A 24780-nucleotide genomic window follows, 5' to 3' on the forward strand; every position below is an offset into this window, starting at 1 on the left:
TGCATCTAGTGTTTCGAATCATTAAACTACTTAACCAATTACGATAATATTATAGCATACTGAAGAACTACATAATTGCTTGTTTAAAACACTAGATGCATTGATGCATTTATTTGGCTCATAAAGGCCTGAAATAATAGAGATAATGTAACTTTTGTTAAGAATATAACGCTTAATAAATTGATTTTCTGAATTCCAGAGCGAAGGTCACTTTTAGAAAATTTCTGAAGCTGACTTGAAGCAGGGTGTCTTCTGATTTGGTAAAAACCCTGATGGCTATTGGATATCCTTTAAAACTTGAGGGTAAGGGTACAAGGGCCCTTCGCTGTCATGGATTTCAGCTGAACTTGGAGTGTGTCTGCTGGAGTATCTCTTCACGGCCAACAGAGGGCGCGTTAAACACATCTACAGAGCTTGGGAGCAAACGCAGAGGCTGCAGAGACAGCTCGCCCAGTACCAGGAGAAGTCGCGCACATGTATCTGAAATCCACAAAAAAAGATAACGGAACGTATTGACTGCACCATGGGGCTTCATGGAAAGTTGTGAAGTCAGAAGAGAGGGGAATATATACCATTGGTTTATTGAACTGATCTTTGGCTTTTACCTCTTCTATTGCCTGTCCCCTTTCCATGCTTAGGAATGTTCTAGAACTGAATATTTTTACAGACATTGTGGAACCCATTTTCCCATCATTTGGTGGCATTTCTAGCTCATGTAGTCTGTATTTACTCTTCTGTGCAAAAGCCTGGGCACCTGAACAAAGAATAATGCTTCCTTTCCCATTTAAGAGGTGAAATTGCAGTTTCACTCTCAGAAATGCTCTGGGGTGGAGCTGCCCTTTTGGGGGCTGGTCTGCAGTGTTTGCCCAGGAAGGACCTGGGAAAGTGTTGTGCCCTTTTGCTCGTGGCAAATTCAACAGCATGTGGCTGTGCAAGTGCAGGGAAAAATACCAGTCTTTCTCTTAGTTGAAATATAGTTGCATCCATGTTCATAAGAGGTGATGTCTTTTCTCCTGGGTGCTACAACCACTAAACGTTCTTAAAAAGGCTTCAATTTCTGCAAAAACATAAACTTTTTTATGTCTCTTGTTTTCATCTTTTCTGTTGGCTCCAGGTAAGCATCAAAAATACCTTAGAGATGACTGTGTATGTGCTCACACAGTCTTAAAGTCGTTCAGCTTTAAAGAAATACAACACTCAGTAAATACATTTTTCCAGATAACTTAAAAGCCTTGTTTGCCTGTATTTTTCTCTTTCTACTTCTAGCTCAGTTTTGTTCTCATTTGTCCTAAAGTTGACAGATAGAGAGAAAGCGGAGTTTTACGGCAGCACTGCTTTGAGATGGAGGTGAGCTGGGAAGTCCTCAAAAAAAAAAAAAAAAAAGGTAAAATATTACTGGGTTAAATCAGCCTGATCATCCCAAAGCTGCCTTGGGTTTTGGATTTGCTCATATGCTTTGTTTTGATTGGCTGCACCGCATGATATTCCTGTGCCTTTTTCAATTATTTATTCTCTTTCTTGATGGACCCGAGCATGACCTCCTCAGTGCCAGAACTATTCAGCCTTTCCTGTCTTCCTCATCTTGCTGATGGAGGCCTCAAAAAATAAGTGGCAGGAGCTCAACGTAGCTGAGGTTCATGAGTGGGGGCCTGAGGACGCTTTGAAGCTGAGGGCAGCACTGGTCTTACTCCACCCAGGAGAAGACTTGGCAGTTGATTATACAGCCCATCCCCATCTGGGTGATCTGGGACAAGGTGATGAACATGGGTGATTTCCAGGAGACTTGGAACCTTACTTCCCACAAAGCATATTAAGAATATATGTTGGGAGTGCAAGGGTGGTTCAGTGGTAGAATTCGCGCCTGCCATGTGGGAGACCTGGGTTCGATTCCTGGTCCATGTGCTTTCCAAAGAACAAACAAACAAGCAAAACAAAAAGAAAACCACAAACCAAACAAAAATTCAACAAATGGTGCTGCAGTAATGGGATAGTCACATGGAGAAATAATGAAATGTAGCCCTGCCATACAAAACAACAAAAGAAAAGAAAGGAGAAGAGTGCATTATGGCATGCATGATGCAGTTCACAGACATAAACCAAGCAACCCTGCTCGTAAGATACCAAGAGGACAGGAGCAAAGCAATGTAGAGGTACCAGCACAGGGAGATCAGCTTCTGCCTCCACAGAGTGATGAATGCTGTGCCCCTTTGCTCAGGTGCTTTGCTTAGCACAAATGCGTAAGCCCAGAATTTGCTGACAGGTCCATGGCAAAAACTCTGGTCACAAACTGACTGCTGCATCCTTTGGTCATCAAAATGCCTGTCGTAGAAGTACCAGTTCAAAGAGCACTGAGTATGCTGAAGACTGCCAGGGTCAGAGACCAGGGGACTAATGGTCTTCTCAGTTCAAACTTTTCCCATATGTTCTTCAGGTGCTGACTGTTGAGGGGTGCATCAACAGAGAGACCACACAAGTCAAAGCAATTTGCAAGCCAATTAGGAGTCTTTACTAGCCGGCTGGCGACTGCCTCAGAAACCCAAGAAGGAGGATTCAGAGAGCAGCCCTGAGAGGTTTTCAGGAGGGGCTTATAAAGGTAAAAACCACAAGCAGGAAAAGGGACATTATCTTTTTAGAGCCACATCTTGGTTTGCAGCTGTAAGCAAGCAATCTTATCTACAGAAGCAGGGAAATACTGTTAGCTCTTGCACAATACATCCCATTCTTTTAGTTTCTTAACAATGATTATTGTTCAATTTTGAACTCTTGGGAACTTTCCGCCCTGGATCTTGTGACTCTGATACCTTCTTCTTGCTAGGGCCTGATTTATTGCCTGATTTATTGCTCCTGACCCCCCACATTCCCCACTGGTTTCATGAGAGAATCAAATCATTGTTTCTGTATTTTGATTATGAATCTGTTGATAGTGGATTTGAAGGATTAATAATTTAATAGCTTGTATTCTTTTTCCACATATGAGGTCAGACAGTTTATTATACAGGGTCCAGACATTAAGCCTGAAAATATGAGAATTAGGGGTCCTGTTATGGCAGTTAGGAGCGTGGTCAGCCATGGGGACCAGGAAAACAAATTTTCATACCAGTTGGTTTCAGCTTTCCGGTGTTCCTCCTGCTCTCGTAACCTGCTATGGACTAGGGATAGACTATTTCTAATTACTCCAGAATGATTGGCATAGAAGCAGCAGGTCTCTCCGAGGGCCATGCATAAGCCCCCTTGTTTTAGAAATAGAAGGTCTAAGCCTCTGCGGTTTTGGAGGATGACCTCGGCCAGTGAATTTAGGGAGTTTTCCAAACGACTGACAGAGCTTTCTTATTCACTAAGGTCCCGATCAACTTTTTTTGCTAAGGGTTTTAAAGTTTTGGTCCCGCGTGATAAGGGCTGCAGTTTCGACTGCGGCTGATCCAGCGATGCCCAGTCCAACAAGGAGGGGCACCAAGATTGGGTCTTGTTGACCCGGTAAGTGATTTCTAAATGTTCCCTACCCCCTTCCCCAGAATAATAATATACTTGGGGGATAATGTGAATTAAGGTACAAAATTCCTCCTCAATGGCCCCTACTGGGGGAGTTATGCAGGGGGTGATGCCCGATGTGCAGGCAAACCAAGTACTGTCAGGAGCTACAAGGAGGCGGCCCCATCCATTTGGGGTTGAAGTTAAAATGTTCTCTAGTGATATGAGGAGTCCACAAGAGTCACTATAGGGAGATTTAGCCAGATTGAAATCCTCAGAATAAATGCAGGTTCCCTGCCCTTGGAGATCTCCTAGGGTGAGTTTCAGTTCCTGTCCCCACCTGCATAGGTGTTGGCCTTGTGCCTCTTGGACTGAGAGGTTTCTGATATGGGATCTGCAAGGCCTAGGGAGATATTAGCTCCTATTCTGATGTAATAAGGGGGTTCAGGGTTTAAGCAAAGCCAACAGTCTCCAGTAGTAAGTGGATTGGTTTGATTCATGAACTGGAACACTGAATCCAACATGTCAAGCAGGGTGTTTTTGGGGGAGGGGGAGAAGCCTGTATGAGGGCTTAAAGGGGTGAGACTGTTTGGGTTCAGGGTAGCCTGAGGGGTGGTGATCTGCCCTGCCCCTTGGCTGGAGGGAGGGAGCTGCAATGGTGGCGGCTTTTGTTTGGGGGTTTGTACGGGTTTTATGCTGGGGTTTAGAGCTCTGTTTGGCCCTATGGGGTTGTTCGGTTTTCCGGGAAGGAATCTCTGAATTGTGAAACTGATGCCGGGACCGTAACCCATGACATATAGTCTAAATCCCCATTTTCCCACTGTCCCAGACTTGGGTATACCAGGAATGGATTGTAATAATAACTGGGTTACAGGTGCCTTGGGTGCAACTGTCAGGGCTAGGGGCTGGTGCTCTTGTTAAGGTTATGGATGGTTCTCGGTCAGTCCATTTTGCGAGTGTTTCACAACCCCATTTAGCACAATGGTACCCGCCTTCCCCCTGACATTCTGGACTGCCCTTCTCCGGATAGGCAAAATGGCCAATATGTTGTAAGCTTTTTTCTTGGAGAAGGGTGCCACATCCATATCCCCGATTATAGTTGACCCTTACCCTTGAAGATGCCCCCACATCCTCTTATTTCCCCGGTAAGAGTTCCATTGGTTCCCAAACAACTGGCAGAGGTCAAACTGGAGGATTGGTTGGGACAGAGTGGTGTTTCTAGTGACCACTATCCCTTCCACCGTCACACTCTAGTGAGTTCCCAGGTATAGTTTATAACCTGGTGAGGATTTTTCCCGTGACCCCCGCCAGGAATATCAGGAGGACCCAGAGGGATTTCTGGAAAGTCGTATCTTTAGTGGAGCCTCGGTTCTCTGGATGGTCAATTTTCCGGGGAACTGGTCCAGGGCAGCCTTCTTGATCTGGGTGTGATGAATTCACTGTTGTTTTCCCACAACTTTTACGCCATTGGAGTTGTGAGGATTACTGGCAGCGGTCCCATCCACTGGGCCTCCAAGGTGGCTGGCTGAAGCCTCTTAATCCAGACCAGGTCTCCGGGCTGCACCTGAAATAGATCTTTGTTAGGGGCAGGATTTTTTGGTCTCGGATGGGCTGCCTTCACCAGTTCCTGGGTATGCTGCATGGCAGATTGCAAGGCTTGTAATGATTTTAGAAGAGAATGGTTATTTAATTCAGCTATCTTCTCTTCCCCCAGCTTAGGAATTAGTGGGGGTGGTGGCCCAAATATGATTTCATATGGGGTAATTCCCTTAACATAGGGAGTACATCTAGTCCTTAGGAAGGCAAATGGGAGGAGACTCACCCAGTTTTCACCAGTCTTGAGCTTTAGTTTATTCAAAGTTTCTTTTATTGTTCTATTCATTCTCTCAACTTGCCCTGAACTGTGTGGCCTATAAATACAATGCAATTTCCATTTGATATTTAATATATTTGCTAACAGTTTGGTAATTTTGGCAATGAATGCCTGCCCATTGTCGGACCCCATTGCAGTCGGGAGGTCAACTGGGGGGACAATTTTGGAAACTAGTTTTCTTACTACTATTTGTGCTGTCTCGGTTCTGGCAAGGAATGCCCAGTTCATCTGGAGAAGTTGTCGATGAAAACCAGCAGGTGTTTGTATCCATATGGACCAGGTAGTATTTCTGTGAGGTCTATTTCCCACTGTTCTCCTGGGGCTTGTCCCCTCATCCTGGTCCCTTGGGGTGCCTCCTCCCCTTGGCCAGAATTTACCTGGGCACAGATGTGGCATCTGGATGATATTTGCCAGGCTTGTTCCTGCAGTCGGGGAATGTAGTAATTTCTCTGTAAGAGTTCAGTTAGTTTTGTACTGCCCAGGTGTGTACTTTGGTGAATGTGGGCAACCAAATTGTGCCTCAGGTGCTCTGGCACCAGGATTCTCCCATCTGGGAGGATTTTCCAACCATCCAGATCTGTTTTAGTGCCCAGAGTTTTGCTCAGTTTAATTTCCTCCCCAGTATAATTTGGAGGGTTTGGCAGTACCCATCTCAGTAAGACAGAAAGTATCTGCAGTGTCCCCACTGTTTTTTGGGCAAACTCTTTTGCCATTTTATCAGCCAGGGCATTTCCTCTGGCTATTTGAGTTTTGGCAGTCTAATGTCCTTTGCTATGTATAACGGCTGCCCTTTTCAGCAACCAGATAGTCACTAGCAAGGTGAGTATTTCTGGCATATTTTTTATTTCTTTACCTACCAATGTTTAAAGTCCCTGCTCCTGATATAGTGCCCCATGGACGTGTGCAGTTGTGAAGGCGTATCTGCTGTCCGTGTAGATGTTGACAACCTTCCCTTTTCCCCACCTCAGAGCCTGAGTCAGAGCTATCAGTTCAACCTTTTGGGCTGAAGTCCCGTGTCCTAGGCCTGAGCCCAGATGACTGGGTCCGAGGTTACCACCACTGCCCCCAGATACCTGATTCCTTCCAAGAGGTAACTGCTCCCGTCTGTATATAGTTCTTCATCAGGATTTGGCCAGGGGTTGTCGGTGAGGTCAGCCCTCAGGTTTGTGAGGGATTCCAGGATCTCGTGGCAGTCATGGATGGGCTCAGACAGGTCATCATCTGGGAGTAAGGTGGTGGGGTTAAGAGCTGTCACTTTCAGGAAGCGGATTTTCGGGGGATCTAGTAGCAGTACTTGATACTGGGTTATCCAGGCATTTGAGAGCCATCTCTCAGGAGGGTTTTTTAGTAATGTTTCTACTGAATGTGGGGCCACTATTTGTAAGTTTTGCCCCAGAGTTAATTTGGATGCTTCTTTAACCAAAATAGCAGTGGTGGCAATGGCCCAGAGGCAGTTTGACCATCCGGCTGCTACATAGTTTAGCCTTCTTACACAGGTAGGCAACTGGCCTTTTCCATGGACCTAATATTTGGGTTAGGACCCCTTTTGCTATTCCCTGGGCCTCAGCAGCATGCAGTTGAAAGGGTTTTGGCAGGTCAGGCAAGGTTAAGGCAGGAACGCTTACAAGTGCTTGTTTTAGCATTCTAAAAGCCTTTTGCTCAGTTTCAGTCCAGGTTAGAGTTTTCTCTTTCCTCCCTGTACTAGTATACAAGGGCTTGGCTATTTCTGCAAATCTGGGAATCCAGAGTCGGCAATATCCAACTGCCCCCAGGAATTCCCCTACCTGCCTCTTTGTCTTTGGTTGGGGCATCCTTAAGATAGCTTCAACCTTACTTGAGGATAGTGACCTCCTTCATTCCTTTAGTTCATATGCAAAGTATGCTGCCAAATTGGTGCAGAGTTGGGCTTTTTTAGCTGAGACCTGATAGCCTAACTGGGCTAGCTCCTGCAGCAAATTTTCAGTCGCTGTTTTACAGTCTGACAGGTTATTAGCTGCCAGTAAGAGGTCATCTATGTATTATAGCAGGGTTATTTCTGGATGCTTTTGTCTGAAGCTGGCCAAATTTTGACTTAAGGCTTCATCAAACAGGGTGGGGGGATTTTTGAAACCCTGTGACAACCAGATCTAGGTCAATTGTCTAGAGAAATCACCCTCTGGGTCAATCCATTCAAATGCAGAAATGGGTTGACTTACCTCAGCCAGAGGAAGTGAAAAGAAGGCATCCTTTAAGTCCACAACAGTATAAACCTGCTGGCTGGGAGGTAACAGGCTCAGGAGTGTATATGGGTTAGGCACAGTAGGGTGAATGGTTTCAACTCTTTTGTTCACTTCCCAGAGGTCTTGTACTGGCTGGTAATCCTTGGTACTAGGTTTTTGGACTGGGAGAAGGGGGGTGTTCCAGGCCGAAGGCAGGGGACTAGAATGCCTGCATCCCAGAGTCTTTTGATATGGACTGTAATGCCTTTTTTTAGCCTTTAAGCTTATTGGGTATTGTTGGATTGATTGGGGTGGCAGTGCTAGTCAGCTGGACAACCATGGGGGTTGGGGGTTGTCCAGGAGTGGCTACTCTTGGTAGGTTAGTTTCTGCCCATATGCACAGTATTTTTTCTTTAAATTCCCACAGGTAAGGGCCTGGGGCCAGCACTGCCACTTCCTCAGTAAGTAAAGATTCTTCTGATAAGGGGCAAGTGAGGAGAATTGCTGAAGGGTTGGTCTTGAAGGAGAGCTTGGCCGGATCATTTCTGAAAGAGATGGTGGCCTGTAATTTTTGGAGAAGATCCCTTCCTTTCCAAAAGGGGGTATGGACACTCTGGCATTACACGAAATGATTGGGTGACATCATTCCCCAAGATTAGTGATCCTAGTCTTCATCCATGGGTAAGGCTCTGTCTTTCCTGTTGCTCCCTGTATGGGTTTTTTCCTTAGATGTGGCCCTTCTGCTTTCTGGAGGATGGAGAAGTTCACCCCAGTATCCACCAGAAATTTTATAGGCTTGCCCCTGATTTCTAAGGTGACCCTGGGCTCCCGAGGGTTCAACAGAATGGAGCCCCAGCCCCGTCAATTTGCCTCCTCAACTGGAACAGGGGACAGTTTCAGTCCTTTAAGTCCTCTTTTAGGGCATTCATTTTTCCAATGTCTGTTCTCTTTGCAGTAGGTGCATTGGTTTGCACCTAGGCCCAACCTTTTTCCTTGGTTCCCCTTCCTGTTCTCAACAGTTTCCCATCTATCTTTCTGTTTTTCCTGTTCAGCCATTGTGGATACTAAAATTCTGGCTATTTTTTTAGACTGTGTGGTCCCAGCTGTAGGAGCCAAGGGTTAAAACAGGACCTGCAGAATTTGTTGGGAGCAGCTGGCCTCAGGATAGTGGCAATAAACTGCAGAGATTGTTATGTAGAGCAGTCTGGGAGGAAGAGAATGTTTACCCCAAATGGTTATGTTAAGTATGAAGGAAGAGAGCACTGAAAGATAAGCTCTGTGTTCCCTCAAGAAATGCATGCATGCCTTTTGTCACTCTGCAGTATATAAGCAGGATCTGGATAAGAATAAAGTTGTCTGATGTCTGTTGTTTGTTAAAGTTAAGCTTCAGACCCCTTGAACCCATCTGTCTCTTTCTTTCTTTCTTTCTCATCATTCCTTAATATCCTTCGAGCTCCATTTCATAGGTAGCAACACCCAGGGTCATCTCTGTTCTTAAAGGTCTTTTGGGCAATCTTTACCAGTTTGGACAGCACCTTACCCTCAAATCCTTCTAATTTTTGTAACTTTTTTCTTATATCTGGGGCCAACTGGGTGACAAATGCTATAATTATGGCTCACCTATTTTCAGCCTCCTCTGGATCTATAAGGGTGTACAAGTGGCATGCCTCAAGGAGGCACTCAAGGAAAGGGGCTGGAGATTCATCTGGCTTTTGTATAATGTCGCTTACCTGAGACAAGTTTGTCGGCTTCTTGACTGCCACTCATATTCCCTGAAGCAGAGTCTGGCGATACTGATTGAGAGCCTCCTTAACTTTATCAGTATTGGGGTCCCATCCGGGGTGGGTGGAGGGGAACACAGCCTGTAATTGAGTTGACTCAGTAGTAGACTGTCAGTCAGGTCCAATAATTAACTTCCTCTCCTCTCTCCTGACCCGGTCTCATTCTTCGGAGGTGAAGAGGGCCTGGAGGAGCTGTTGACAGTCATCCCAGGTGGGCTGGTGGGTGAAAAAGACAGTCTCCAAGAGGGAGATGAGCCCTTGGGGCTTTTCAGGGAAAGAGGGATTTTGGTTTTTCCAATTATATAGGTCACTAGAGGAAAAACCATGAAAGGTGGGCAGTCATCCCCTGGGGCAGGGTCAATCTGCCTTAAGGGTAAAATTGGGGCCCTGGAAGAATCTGATGACTGTGCACCAGAAGAGGGGTGGTAAGCAGAGCCACTTCTGGTATGTGGGGGGCTGAAGGTCACCTCCTGGTGATTAGAGGGGCTGATTGCTGCCTCTCGGCCACTTCTTCCCTCTCATCTCAGAGGGGGCAGAGAGGCTATTGGATATGGGGGAGAATATATTAAGAGCAGATTGTCTGATGGTCCCCTCAGTACTGGGACCTATTAAGTCTTTTCTTTTTGAGTATTCTTTAGTATGAGGCCCATTTTGACTCTGGGGGTCTTCTTTTTTGGGACTCCAGGCAAGACCGTAACCACTTGGGTTTTTCTGTTAAATTTTCAATCCAAATTAGTATATAGAGGATCTGATCAGAGTGGCCTGGATCACCAAAATCATCCTTTGGACTCTATAAGCTATAGATAGGTCTGTGGTTCTCTTGGAAGCCCACCCAGAACCAAAAGTTGGCCACTCCTGTGAGCAGAATTTCTCCAAGTTGAAGGTGCTGACAGGGGCTCTGTAGTCTCTGGCCTTCCACTGAAATTCCTGAAAATTTTTCAAAAAATATTGAAGGGGAGAACAGACAGGTGAGCTTGACTGACCCATGGCAATTATGACAAGAAAGACACAGAATGTGATGAGACCAACAGATGAGAGAAGGGACAAACTAAACCAAGACACACAAAAGCCTTATCCTTAATTGATTCCTAACCAGAAGCCCTGGGCAACATGTTGCTCCGGGACCTGACCTCAGAAGTAATGCTGCATCCAGCCTTCCAGAGGTCCCTGACCTGGATCCAGTAACAGACCTGTACTCACTGGTGAGGTTTCCAGAAACAGATGACTCCACACAGATTCTGTATAATTTTGGAGGGTCCTGTAGAACCGGCCTGGTCTCTGGTCCTTGCCTGGGGCAGAGGAACATCTCTCTGAGGCCTTCCCCTAGGCTGGACCCCTGTTCTGGGGGCGATCCCCAGGACCTGTGGTCACCAGATGTCCCATTTGGGGTAATCTCGCTGAGGCTTCCAAATGTTGTGGGGCACACCAAAAGAGAGACCACTCAATTCAAAGCAATTTGCAAGCCAATTAGGAGTCTTTTTTAACCAGCTGGCGACTGCCTCAGAAACCCAAGAAGGAGGATTCAGAGAGCAGCCCCGAGAGGTTCTCAAGGAGGGCTTATAAAGGTAAAAACCACAAGTGTATCCACAGAAGCAGGAAAAGGGCATTATCTTTTTAGAGCCACATCTTGGTTTGCAGCTGTAAGCAAGCAAACTTATTACAGAAGCAGGGAAATGCCATTAGCTCTTGCACAATACATCCCATTCTTTTAGTTTCTTAATAAGGATTATTGTTTAGTTTTTAACTCCTGGGAACTTTCCATCCTGGATCTTTTGACTCCAAATACCTTCTTCTTGCTAGGGCCTGATTTATTGCTCCTGACCCCCCCCCACTGACCACAAAATGCAAAGTCAGTGTGCCCAACAGAAAACAGGAATGATTTCTTCCAGTTTTCCTGCATCCATTGGATGGCTTCTTTCTCATTAAACTGCTTTTCAAATTTGTATTTTTATAAAGTGAACATTTGGGCTGATCTAAGGAGCACCACAAGTTCTGTATACAAAATAAAATAATCTGTAAGGCACTTGATATCAAATGATCTCCTGCATGCTACCTCTTCCATCCCACAATATCTCCCCCCTCAACCTTCTATCAGCCCCCCACCACTAACTCGCTTATGGATCACAGGCAGTTGGTCTCTTTTCCAGCTTCTCAACTACATACAGGGTTGAGCATGGCTCTTACTTCTTTTATAATGTTGGTATTTAGAAATATAAATATCTCTCTCAGCATTGCCTTTGTTACATCCATAATTTTATATTGTTTTGTTTTTGTTTCTATTCACCTCAAGATATTTCTTAATATCCCTCGATTTCTTCTTTGACCCTTTAATTGCTTATGAGTTTTTTTTTAATTTCCACATTTTTGTGAAATTTACTGCTAGCCCTCTGTTATGAATTTCTAGCCTAATTGTTTTGTGGTTGGAGAATCACATTGTCTAATTTCAAGACTTTTAAATCATTGAGACTTGTTTTGGACCTAACATATGGTGTTTCCTGGAGATTGATCCATGAGTACTACAGAGGAATGTTTGTTCTGCTACTGTTGGGTCACATGTTCTATATATGTCTGTTGGATCTAGTTAGATTACAGTATGGCTTAAGTCTTTTATTTCCTTATTAATCTGTATAGATATTCTAACCATTATTTTACACAAGGTATTGAAGTCTTCTATTAAGAATGTAGAGTCATATAACTCTCTCTTTAAGTCTGTCAATATTTGCTTCATATATGTTGGGGTCCTGCAGTTAGGTGCATTATATGTACAATTATGTCTTTTTTAAAGTTGGTCTCTTTATCATTTTATAGTGACATTCTTTGTCCTTCATAACTTTATATATATTTATTTAAAGTCTATTTTATCTGATATTAGAATAGTTCTCTTTTAGTTTTTATTTGCATGGCATATATATTTCCATCCTTTCACTTTCAATCTACTGGTGTCTTTTGAATTTAATATGAGTCACTTGTTAACAGTATACAGTGGGCCATGCTTTTTTATCCATTCTTCCAATCTCTGACTTTTGCCTGGAGAATTTAATCCATTTACATTTAAATTAAGTACTTCTTACTAAATCAGGTAATACTTTGCCCAGTTTGCTGTGACTGTTTTTTACACTGATTTAGCTGCCCACAGTTGATTCTACTTGTAAGGCCAGTTCTCAGAGGACAAGCTAGAATGAGATTTCTGGTTTAGTCTTTCATGCTGCAAGCAGACAGATGGGCATCACCCACAGGCACAACAGGAAGAACATGAGGGCTACTCTTCTCCACCCAGAATGGGCCAGGGACCCCTGTGGGAGTGCAGGCTGCCTCCACACTGTGCCAAAAAGGAAGTGAGGGCCAGCCAGGGCACCTCACCTTTGGCATCATCACCTGTGTCCCAGATTCTCAGCAGTGAGAAGAAAGTGAGAAAGCCAATGCTAGATTGCCACATTAACTACAAAGCAGAAAAGAAATGATCAAGGCCACAATCCAAGCAGAAATTCCTTCAGGCTTCTCTGTGGAGAAACGCTTTCACTGAAGGGTGTTAAAATCACCCCTAATGGGAATTCCAAGGTAGAAGGCTCTTTATGACAGAGAAGAGGTGGATACATCTTCTGATGTTTGAGTCTGACAGAATCCATCCACACCTCTTCTGACCATTTTCTTGACTTGATCCCTCCCTTGAGCCTGGTGAGAATTACTGCTAATGATCTTAGTAAATTGTTACATATTTATAAGCCAAAAACAGGTGAAATTGTAGTTGACAGACATACTCAATGGTCTAATTTTCTCTGTCAGAGTACACTGTGGTGTGTTCTTTTTGAAGGGGTTTCCTGACCACTGCCCTTTGTTCATTCTTCCAGATCATCTAGATTATCAATGTTTGTAGCTCCAGAAAATAGAAACTTAGTTTAAAGTTAACCTTATATATTGACTTCGGGAGAATTGCCATCTTTATAATATTGAATCATTCTATCCAAAAGCAAGGCATGACTTTTTATTTTGAGAGTATTCTTTTGAATTTTGGGGAGTGGTTCAAAGTTTTCTGTTTTCAATATCATGCATTTCTTATTAAGAAAATTATAAAATATTTTATCTTTTTAATTGCTATTATACTTAAGGTTTTCTTTTCTATGATACATTCCCAGTGGTAAAGATTTGTATATGTGAAGGTTACTAATTTTATACACTTTATGTTCTTCTACCTTACTAAATCCTTTTATTGATTTGTTAGTGTTAGTTTTATCATTAGTTTGGTAGGGTGTTTTGGTTATCATTTTATTTCATCTGCAAATAGATAATGTTACAATTATTATATTTCTAATTGGTTTATCTTACCTAACTACACTTGGCTGACATCATCACATATAATAAATATTTGTAGAGACATGTCCTCCTTGCTGTGTTCTTGATCTTAATGAAAATGTCTCAAGTGTCTCCACATTAAATAAGATACTGGCTGTAAGGCTTAATTTTATATTTCCATCTTATGAAGGAACTATCACCAATTCTTATATATTAAATATCTTTTAAAGATCAGAAATGGGCATTATTGTTATTTATTTATTTACTTTTGCCTGGGCAGGCTCCAGGAATCAAACCTGCATTTCCATCATGGCAGGTGAGAACTCTGCCACTTAGCTACCATGGCCCACCCAGAAATGATCATTAAATTTTGGCAAAGTCTTTTCATCACCTATGGAGTATATTCTACAATTTTCCCCCTCAATCAGTGTTATTATATCAGTAATATTAACAGATTTCTGATATTGTATCATTGTTTTATTCCAGAATACAACTTATTTGGTTATGATATACTATTTCTTAATTTGCTGTTGGATTCTGTTTGCTAATATTTTACTTAGGAATGTCTACAGTGGCTTTCAGAAATGAGAATGGTTTTGTGTTTCTGTTTTTGAAAGCAGGGAGAGGAATGTAATGCTTAACTTTCTTCATGAAAACACTTTGGGAGTTCTGCTTCTTTTTCTACACTCTGAAATACTTTAGGAGGATGTTTTAGTTTGCAAGCTGCCAGAATGTGATATACCAGAAGCAGAATGGCTTTTAAAAAGGGGAGTTTATTAAGTTGCAAGTTTACAGTTCTAAGGCCATGAAAATGTCCAGATTAAGGCAAGGCTATGAAACTGTCCGAATTTAAGCACCAATAAGAAGTTACTATCACTCAAAAAAGGCTGATGAATTTCAGGGTTTCTCTCAGCTGGAAGGGCACATGAAGAAGTCTGCTAGCTTTCTCTCCTGGCTTCTTGTTTTGTGAAGCTCCCCTGAAAGTGTTTTCCTTCTTCATCTCTGTTCTTGCTTGCTAACTGCTGGAATGCAATGTACCAGAAATGGAATAGCTTTTAAAAAGAGGAATTTATTGTGTTGTAAGTTTAAAGTCCTAATGACACAAAAATGCCCCATTTAAGCAAGTCTATAAAAATGTCCAAATTAAAGCACAACAAGAGGTTACCTTCACTCAAGAAAGGCTGAAGAAGTTCAGGGTTTCTCTCTCAACTGGAAAGGCACTTGGTGAACATGCCAACATCTGCTAGCTTTCTCTCCAGGCTTCTTGTTTCATGAAGCTCCCCCATGGATGTATTCCTTCTTCATCTCCAAAGGTCTTTGGCTGAGTGGGCTCTCTGCATCTCCTGGCTCTGTTGTTCTCAAGCTCTTTCCAAAGTGCTTCCTTTTTTAAAGGATTCCAGTAAACTAATCAAGACCCACCTGGAGTGGGTGGAGTCACATCCATTAAATTCTAATGTCATGTATCTGTCTGTGCAGCACCGCATGTATGGACCTGAGGGTTTTCACAGGTCTTCTTGGGCTTGGTAGATGGACTATGGAAACATATATAATCTTTCTTAAGCCTGAGACCCTGAACTCACTATCTTCATGATCTTACAAAGGAAAACAATTTTTGTGAGCCTCAATTTTCATTTCATAAAGTAGAATTACATGGAGCCAATCTCAGAGGATTTTGTGCAAATTGAATAATTCTGATGTTCTTAATACACTGCTGGGCACATTAAGGCTGCCCTACACATAGCACCATCTTTCATTTATCTTCCTCTTCTTCCTGGTCTTGTTTTCTTCCTCTCCTTGTCTTCCTTATCCTTTTCACAGTAAGTCAGAATGCCTTTTATTCTACAAAATTCTATTTCTTGTTCAAATTCTTCCTCTATTGTGGGAAGAACAGAGAGTCAGTGGAGGCTTCGAGGAAAGGAAGAGGGACAGTTGTCTGGTCTCCATGAAAATCCCCTGATGGGTTGTTATCAGCGGTTGGGATCTTGGGAAGGATCAGCCATCACAAATCTAGCATATTCTCTTTTTCTGGAGATGACACATTAGGGTTGTTTTTAAGTGAGATTGGTGTAGAGAGGTGGAAGGCTTATCAAGAAGCAGTTCAGAAATTTCACGCTTGTTCCAGGGCCCATCCTCTAACCCTGTGGATTAGGGACTCTACTGTTTATGGGCCCAATCAATTAGCTAAGCTAAAATGTGTGGATGTAAGAGAGCAGCTGCACTTAGACAATAACCCACAATGCGGCATGTCCCTAACTCCAGGCAAAATAGGCACATGTGGACCAGGGCTCTGGGGTCCTTGCTCCATGCAAAGGACCAGCCAGTGTTTCACGTGAGCCTACTGAGGTAAGAGTGTAATTAGGTCTTTTAATTGTCCCATAAAGATAGATATACAATTATTTATATAAAATTTTCCCATTTTTAGTTGGTGCAACCAACCAACCAACCACTCCCAGGGTCAAAATCTTGTGATCCTGATGCAGACAGCCTGTGTCAGGTGATGTACAGCTGTGGGTTAGGACAGTGACCTCACATGTTGTCATATCTGCTACCTTTCTTTACCTACCTAGGGATGCCATATCTGCTCTGAGTTTAATTTTTTCTTCTTCATACAGACAATACCTTCAAATAAAATAGTCAGAGGTGTGTCAACATATTAATGTTTTAATTCCCTGCTTTAAAAGAGCAAATAAAAAGTATGTATTTATATAATATGACTAAATAATAGTATTTATATAATATACATGATATAGTAACAGACATTTTTTTCCATTTGATAACTGTTTACCAACTCTAAGAGTATGTATTTTGTGCATCATATTGCAGCAATTTAGTGCTCCAATGTGTTAAACAGTATTAGATTAGGTGTGCATTATATGGGGACCCACATGTCAATTGTTGCATTGTATTTATTGTCATTAATATGAAATTACCAATGGGTGGCTCTGAAATCATTGTATGGCTGAATTACCAGCTGTGGCTGTGAATCATCAAGAAGTTGAGTAAGTTGAAGTTATAGTGCCATAACTTCAATCAAGTTCTAGTTACGCAGATAGTAAATCATTGGTTAAATATAAAATTATAATGTGAGCCAATATATAGAGTTTTACTACTGAGTTTGTATAGAAAGCTTATATCTCACTGATGTTTCAAGAAAAATTTTAAATATTGAATGAAATCAGTGATTTTATTAGATCTTCAAGTCACTGAAATAAATGTTTCATCTTCAGAGGGATACACCATTTTATCCTAATTTTTTCTCTTACTTAAGTGTTCCTGCCTGGAAATGATTGGGTTCTTACCTGGAGATAACTGTGACTCTCCCTTGGCAGGCAAGGGAACAAATGATAAATACAACAAATATATATATATACCCAAATAGAAACAAACTGCTATGCACAGAAAGTGACTCAATACATTTTGTTGACTGATTGACTCTTTACCAAATCATCAGAAAAATCATGCTACAATGGAGTTGAGATTCATAAAAGACACCCAATTTGTACGTAGGTCATCCTGACATTGCAAAGCACCATGGGAAGTTCAAATAATATATTAGTCATTGTTCGAACTAGCCACATTGATAAATATTGGAAATACAAAGATACTGTGTTTTTCCTCAAAAATCTTAGAGATGAGATGGAGGCCATGAAAAACGCTATTACAGTACAAATGGACAGTGTTACCATAGATATCCTTTGGAACACATTGCAATGACACTCAACCAAGACAACAATGTGGAATGCTTCCTAAAACATGGAGCACTGAAAGTAGGGTAAGCATTAACCACAGGAAAAGTAATGAGTATAAGGAAGGTGTCCCTAGCACTAGATGTAGCAAGAGAAATGCTGGGAGGTTAGAGAGGATCTGTTTAAGGAAGAAGATGACATTCTTTTTTGATAAATCCCAAGTCATCACCCCCCTTTTCTGGGGTAATGCAATTATACCTGCCAAGACTGAAAGCTTCTGACATACCACACTTCCTTGTCCTGTGTAAACAGAATCTACTGTTGAGTTCACATCAACCTGAATCTTTAAAAATAGAACAAATTCTTTCAAATGTTCCCAAGCAAAAATACCTACAGCTATAGCTACAAATGACTAAATTGACTGGGCATAAAGTGGTAACAATCACTGAGAAAATAGTGTGCTAAAAATTCATTATAAGAAAGTGTTCAGGATCTGTGTCCAAATCCACTCCATTTTCAAACATGATTGTCATTAATTGCATAGCCAGAACAGCCAAACAGAGAATAAGAAGATGTGCACAGCTACCAACTCATAAGCTGTCCAATGGGAGACTATGCCCTTGTTCTTATGCCATGTAATTTTGTACAAATTACAGTAAATTCAATTTAAACTCTTTTGCATTAGCAACGTACACATCACCGCTGAGTAACAACTGAATATTTCTATCCTGACACCAAATGTCTAAATTTGGTTCTCTCAGTGGCCACATAATATTTGAAACTACCTTTCTTTATCTATAAACCACACACAAAGAAAAAAAGGCCCTCCAGAACTTTTCAAGTTTTAACAGTCTAGGATTCTATAACAGCAGGTGATTGAAAGGTATGGTTGTATATTTCTTGGAATATCTATATACTTGAATACAGAAAAATATTATAAGTACAGCCTGCAAGTATTAAAACATAGACAAACCTATGTTTAGAATGGAGATTTTAAAAACTTCCTAGAATATGATAAATAATTATTTAATTGGCCCAAGTGAAGTCTTTTAATGATTTGCCAAACTATACAATTTAACAAGAACAGTTAATACAATCATTTGTTGCAGCAAGATTGCTAAAGGAGACATGGCCCAGATGGTGGGGGAACCAAGGCAGATCTTTGATAACTGGGGAAGTTTAATAGTAGCTTTATAGGCAAAGAACAAAGAAGACACATAGCCAGAAGAAAAGTAAAGCATAAGGCTTGGAAGCTTGGAAGAAAGAAGAATATTCGTTCTTTCTGAAATTCTTCCTCCTGACCCCATGGCCCATTATTACAATGTGGCTATGTGTAACCCTCTGAGGTATCTAGCCATCATGAGTTCTATGCCCTGCAGAATGATTCTAGGACCTGTACTAGAGGTGTGCTGAAATCAGAAAGTTTACATGATGCACTTCCCCACGCATGATAAAGGAGATATCAACCACTGCTGTGAGATGACAGACATCTGGACATTCTCCTTTGAGGACATGTTATGCTGTGTAATGGTGTCGGTGGTGATGGGCATCATGTGTATTATTGTCCTATTGTCTCTCATCAAAACTCCTACCTTCCCACATTCCCTACCGCTCTCAGAATGAATTCTCCTAAGGGGTGAAACAAAGCCCTGGTCATGTGGTTTTCACACTTGAATGTGGTGAGTCTCTATCTGGGACCATGGGTAGTGTTCTAGATGACAGTAGGACATTCCCACACCCCAGACCAAGAGCAGACTGTCTCAAGGTTCTGTGTCATCCTCACCCCATGCTGAATCCCTTATCTACAGCCTGAGAAACAGAGAGGTTGAAGACAAGCTGAGGAGGGGTTCAGTATCATTTGTGCTGTAAAATAAAAGGTAAGCTATTAAGGTTTGAAATTAAGGCTCTTCATGCAGCTTAATATAGCCTGGACACAGTACAGGCCATTTCAACATTATTGATATTGTTTTACAATATCAGAAAACAAAAATAATATTTTTTATTAGTCTTTCAATGGATTGTGTTGATATATATGTATCCCTATAAGAGACAAACAAATAAATAAATGATAACTCTATGTGGAACATTATGAGGGGTTTAACATTTAAATAGTTACTTGTCATTCCACAAGTACTTTAAAGATGCCAAGTTCTTAATATATATATATATGTGTGTGTAGCTTCAAAAACTCATCCATGAGTCAGTAAACCAAGGCAAATAAATTGCATTTTCCCTTAACACTTTTGCAGGAATGACGTAGACAAAGATCCTAGAACTTGTAAAAAAGAAAATGCCACTTTGAAGTTTGTTTCCTTGAGTTTGGTGACAAAGTGCATCGTTAACCTCAATGAGCTCCAAATTTCTGTCTATAAGATGAATACAATTGTAAGTGACTTACTCCTCTTATATTGGTATAATAAATAAGTTAGAAGATTTAAATAAAACCCATTCTATCTACGGTTGACTTGTACTGAAAAGTCCACTGCCGATTAACTATGAATTCTTGAGTAAATAATTTAACTCCTGTGACCTTCATCTTCTCTACATATAGATTGGATGTCTTAACATTTGACTTTCCAGTTTCAACGACTAATGTGAGAAATAATTGAAAAATGCCTTTGAAAGTTAATCATGCATTACAAAATAATACATATATAAAGATTTATTACTATTGAAATCCTCATTGCAACAATTATGACACCAATATTGCTTTTGTATAGAAAAGTAGACTAATAAGTCATGAAGGAAGATGTGAGTATAGTACCCAGAATTTGCTTTTTATAACACCTTAAATAAAAGATATCAACTTACATGGCTTAAATAGATCACAGAAACTAAGCTTCCTTGAACAAGCAGTCACTTCATATTAGAGGAGGGATGGAGGAGAATATGACACTCTAGATGTGAGCTAGAGTCAAGACATAAAGGACAAGAATGGAGGATTTCACAAGAACTTTTCTTTACAGTAAATTCTAGTAAATGTTTACTTTTAGGGCTTTATTGTAACTTTGAGAAATTATTGGTGTTCTAGTTTGCTAGCTGCCAGAATGCAATACACCAGAAACAAAATGGCTTTTAAAAATGGGAATTTAATAAGTTGCTATTTTATAGTTCTAGGGCCAAGAAAATGTCCCAATTAAAACAAATCCATAGAAATGTCCAATCTAAGGCATCCAGGGAAACACACCTTGGTTCAAGAAGGCTGTTGAAGTTCAGGGCTTCTCTTTCAAGTGGAACAGGACATGGCACACACAGTCAGAGTTTCTCTCTCATCTGGAAAGGCATGTGGTGAATACGGTCAGGGTTCCTCTCCCATCTGGAAGGGCATATGTTGAACATGGCATCATCTGCTAGCTTCCTCTCCTGGCTTCCTGTTTCATGAAACTCCCCAGGAGGCATTTTCCTTCTTCATCTCCAAAGATTGCTGGCTGGTGGACTGTGCTTCTCATGGCTATGCCAATCTGCTTTGCTCTCTCTGAATCTCCTTAATTCCACAAAATGTTTCCTCTTTTATAGGACTTCAGAAACTATCAAGACCCACCCAAATAGGTGGAGACACACCTCTACCTAATCCAGTTTAACAGACACTCTTGATTAAGTCACATCTCCAGAGAGATTATCTAATTACAGTTTCAAACATATTAGGATTAAAACATGGCTTTTCTAGGGCACATACATCATTTCAAAGCAGCACATTCCACCCTCTGGACCCTAAAATAGACATGTTTTTCCCATATACAAAATACATTAATTCTGTCACAATATCAGAAAACTTTAGAGCATTTCAGTAACAATCAAATGCAATACAAGGTTAAAACCAGTACAAAGTCTCATCAAAGTTAGGTACAAGCATGGTCTGTGCTGAGGAAAATTCTCCTCTGTCTATGGACTTTTGAAAACTCATAACAAGTTATGTGCTGCTGACATACAAAGAAAGAACAGTCATAGGATACATATACACATTTCCATAGGGATGAAGGAACACAGGGTTCACTGGACTCAAATAGTTTTTGAAAACCCACAGGGAAAAGTCCATTAGATTTCAAAGTGTGAGAGTCATTTATCTTCAGGGCTTTAGAAAGTGGCAGCCCCACCCTTTCCAAATGCCTGTACAGAGGTCTGCCTCTCTGTAAGCGCAAACTTGAGGGACATTGGGGGAGGCCACCTTTTTCTTGGCCCCACCCTCCCCAAGCATAGGGGCTGCAGCCAGGCTCTCTGCCTTCTCCAGGGCACACACTCAGCCCCTCCATGTGCTGGCAACCAGGCTCTCCCCAAACCCCAAGGAATGTGCTTCACCCTCTCCAAGGCTTGAGGCAGCATGACTCTTCCACTGCAACAAGGTGGAAAGCCCTTTCTCTGCCTTTGTGGCAAACTCACCCTCTCCACATGCTTGGGTGGGTCTGTTCTCCTGGCCCAAGCCTTCTTGACTCCAGACCCCAGCCTCAGTGGCTTTGCCTTTGAAGTTATTTTTCCTCCAATGTGTCCCTTCTCTGAACCCCCCAGTCCGGACTGGCAGTGCTTCTGTTTATACAGGTTCCACAGCACTTTTGCTGACTTTCTATATAGTAGTCATAGGTCATGCCCATCAGACATAAGGAATTTCCACAAACCCTTCCTGGATAACTCCATGTCCGATCCTGGCTTTCTCTGAAATGACTGGCTGTTTCCACATTTGGTTCAGTCCTCACACAGGGCACAATTCTCTGCAGTCTCCCTTTCTGGAGACCCAAAATTTTCGAGAACTTCAATTTCTGGTTTCTTTGTACCCAAGAGTTCAGTTTTCAGCTTATCTCTTTCCTGTCGCATTTCACTATAAGCTGTAAGGAAAAAGCAGGCTGCAGTTCCAATATTTAATTTGGAGATCTCTTCTGCTAAATATCCAAGTTCATGGCTTTTAAAATCAGCCTTCCAGCCAAAGCCACTGGTCAACTTTGCCAGATTGTCTGCAATTTTAAAACAAAGGTCACTTTTCTTCCAGTCTATAATAACATGTGCTTCATTTTGTCTAAGGCTTTATCAGAAGTGCCTTTAGAGTCCACATTTCTATGAATTGTCTCTTCAAAGCATTCTAGGCCTTTTCTATCAAGCTTCTCACAACTCTTCCAGAATCTTCCCCTTATCCATTTAAAAAGCCATTCTAACATGTTTGGTATTTGCAAACCAGAGCAACAGCACCCTGCTCCTGGTCCCAAAAGCTGTTCTAGTTTGCTAGCTGCTGGAAGGCAATATACCAAAAACAGAATGGTTTTTAAAAAAGGGGAATTTAATAAGTTGCTAGTTTACAGTTCTAAGGCCGAGAAAATGTCCCCATTAAAGCAAGTCTATAGAAATGTCCAATCTAAGACATCCAGGGAAAGATAACTTGGTTCAAGAAGGCTAATGAAGTTCAGGTTTTCTCTCTCAAGTGGAATGGCACATGGTGAACACAGTCAGAGTTTCTCTTTCATCTGGAAGGGCACATGGCAAACACAGCATCATCTGCTAGCTTCTATTCCTGGCTCCCTGTTTCATGAAGCTCTCCAGGAGGCATTTTCCTTCTTCATCTCCAAAAGTTGGGGCTGGTGGACTCTGCTTCTCATGGGTATGTCATTCTGCTTTGCTCTCTCTGAATCTCCTTCATTTTCTGAAATGTTTCCTCTTTTATAGCACTTCAGAAACTAATCAAGCTTCACCCAAATGGGTGGAGACACATCTCTACCTAATCCAGTTTAACAGCCACTCTTGAATAAATCATATCTCTGGGAAGATGATCTAATTACACTTTCAAACATATTAGGATTAAAACATGGTTTTTCTAGGGTACATACATCATTTCAAATTAGCACAATTGGTGAAACATATGGCTTAAAGAAAGCAGTATGTAGCTGCACAGTAAATTCATATAACAGTAGCATTTTGACAACTGTATTGAAATTTAATTCTTCTACACAGGTTAACAAAATGTATCAAAGAAAAATTAAACATTAGGTTTACAAAGAAAATTAAACATTGGGTTTACAAAGCAATACTTTTTTTTTTTTTTTTTTTTTTTTTTAACGTAAGCAGGTTTCTGCAATTGAGCCCGGGTCTCCAACACAGCAGGCGAGAATTCTGCCACTGAGCTACTGGTGCACTGCCCAAAAGCAATACTTTTCAAAGTGGAACAATGGAAAAACTTTTAGGAAATATTAGAAATGTGTACCTCTGTGTCCATTTATCACACTACCAAATTGTTATAATATAGCTCTTCTCAACTAAGCCACCACTCTGCACTCCAGCACAGTATTTGAAATCAGTCCTAAGGTCAAGGTTTAAAACTATTTTAAGGGACAAGATCCTGTGTGTTTTAGAGTCACCTCTGGAAAAAGTGCATTTCCTTCTGAAAATAGTCATGGCTTAGTAAAATGGTTGACTATGTAAGTTTTCTTTTCTCATCATATTTTCAGTTCAAAGTACTATTACCATTGGTAATACAATCTATATCTTGTCTGATCTGGGTGATGTAGTCCAGGAAGTGGGGCTTGAGAAGGCGGGCCCTGCATTCAGGGAGGAGGAGGTGACCCTCTTAGTGCAGGTCATATACCGGGAGTCATTCCCACTGGTTGTATAAATGGGGGTTCAGAGTTACTGGATCTTCAGTGAACTAGGTAAAGAGTTAGGATAATAATGGTGAGAAGGGGGTGCACTTACAGCTGGACCACCATGCTGAGGTAGGGGAGGTCCTGGTGGAGGACAAGTCATATAAGGTGGCATCTGAGCAATAATATGTCCAGGGGGAGGGGCTTTTGGTGGTGGAGCAGAGGCCTTTGGTGGAGGTGGAGCTTGGCTATAAACCAAGTGAGAAATAGCTGCGGCCTGGGGAGAAAGTGGCATTGGCTGGTTTCCTAGTGGTGCAGGAGGTAGGGGTGGTACATAATGTTGTTGGGAGGCATAATGTGATGAGGGTGTGGTACCACTGGTTGACCCTGATATTCAGGATACTGGTGAGCAGGTGCTGGGGAAGGAGGTCATGGTTCTCTAACACCTGAGTCTGAATCATCTTGAATAGGAACAGTTATTAAATTGCTGTGTTTTCTTGTTGAACATGAAAGGTTTCCTGACTGACAAAATGAGGTTTAGGTGGAGCTGTGGACAATTCTGCTGGAGGAGCACAAATATCCTCATATGGCTGATTATAGTGCTTGTGTGGCACATGCTGCAAAGGAGAAAGTGGCATCATGATGTGCTGCTTTGGTATGTGGTGCTTTTCTAGAGGTATAATAAAGTGATCAGGGATTTCAGCTGAGGGTGGGGCAATAGGATGATAAATATTTTCAAGTGAATCACAGGTAACAGATTTTCCACCTTTCATGTGGTGGAGGTTGATATGAGCCTGTAAGTCTTGAGACAAATATTTCTCTTGCACCCTTGAACAATGCTTTGAAGAGAGAACATCATGAACACTGTTCAGTTTGCTGGACAGGATCACTACAGCCTGGACAACATCTTATCTCCCTTTTTTCGTG

At 41.7% G+C, this 24780-nt stretch overlaps 2 pseudogenes; both read right to left on the bottom strand.

Moving 5' to 3' along the window:
• Positions 1–1554: 1554 nt before the first annotated feature.
• Positions 1555–11283, bottom strand: LOC143664766 (very long chain fatty acid elongase 6 pseudogene; annotated as a pseudogene).
• Positions 11284–23733: 12450 nt separating this feature from the next.
• On the bottom strand, positions 23734–24780 carry LOC143664767 (E3 ubiquitin-protein ligase Hakai pseudogene; annotated as a pseudogene).

Source organism: Tamandua tetradactyla, chromosome 20 (genome assembly GCF_023851605.1).
Source record: "Tamandua tetradactyla isolate mTamTet1 chromosome 20, mTamTet1.pri, whole genome shotgun sequence".
In the NCBI taxonomy this organism is placed as follows: Eukaryota; Metazoa; Chordata; class Mammalia; order Pilosa; family Myrmecophagidae; genus Tamandua; species Tamandua tetradactyla.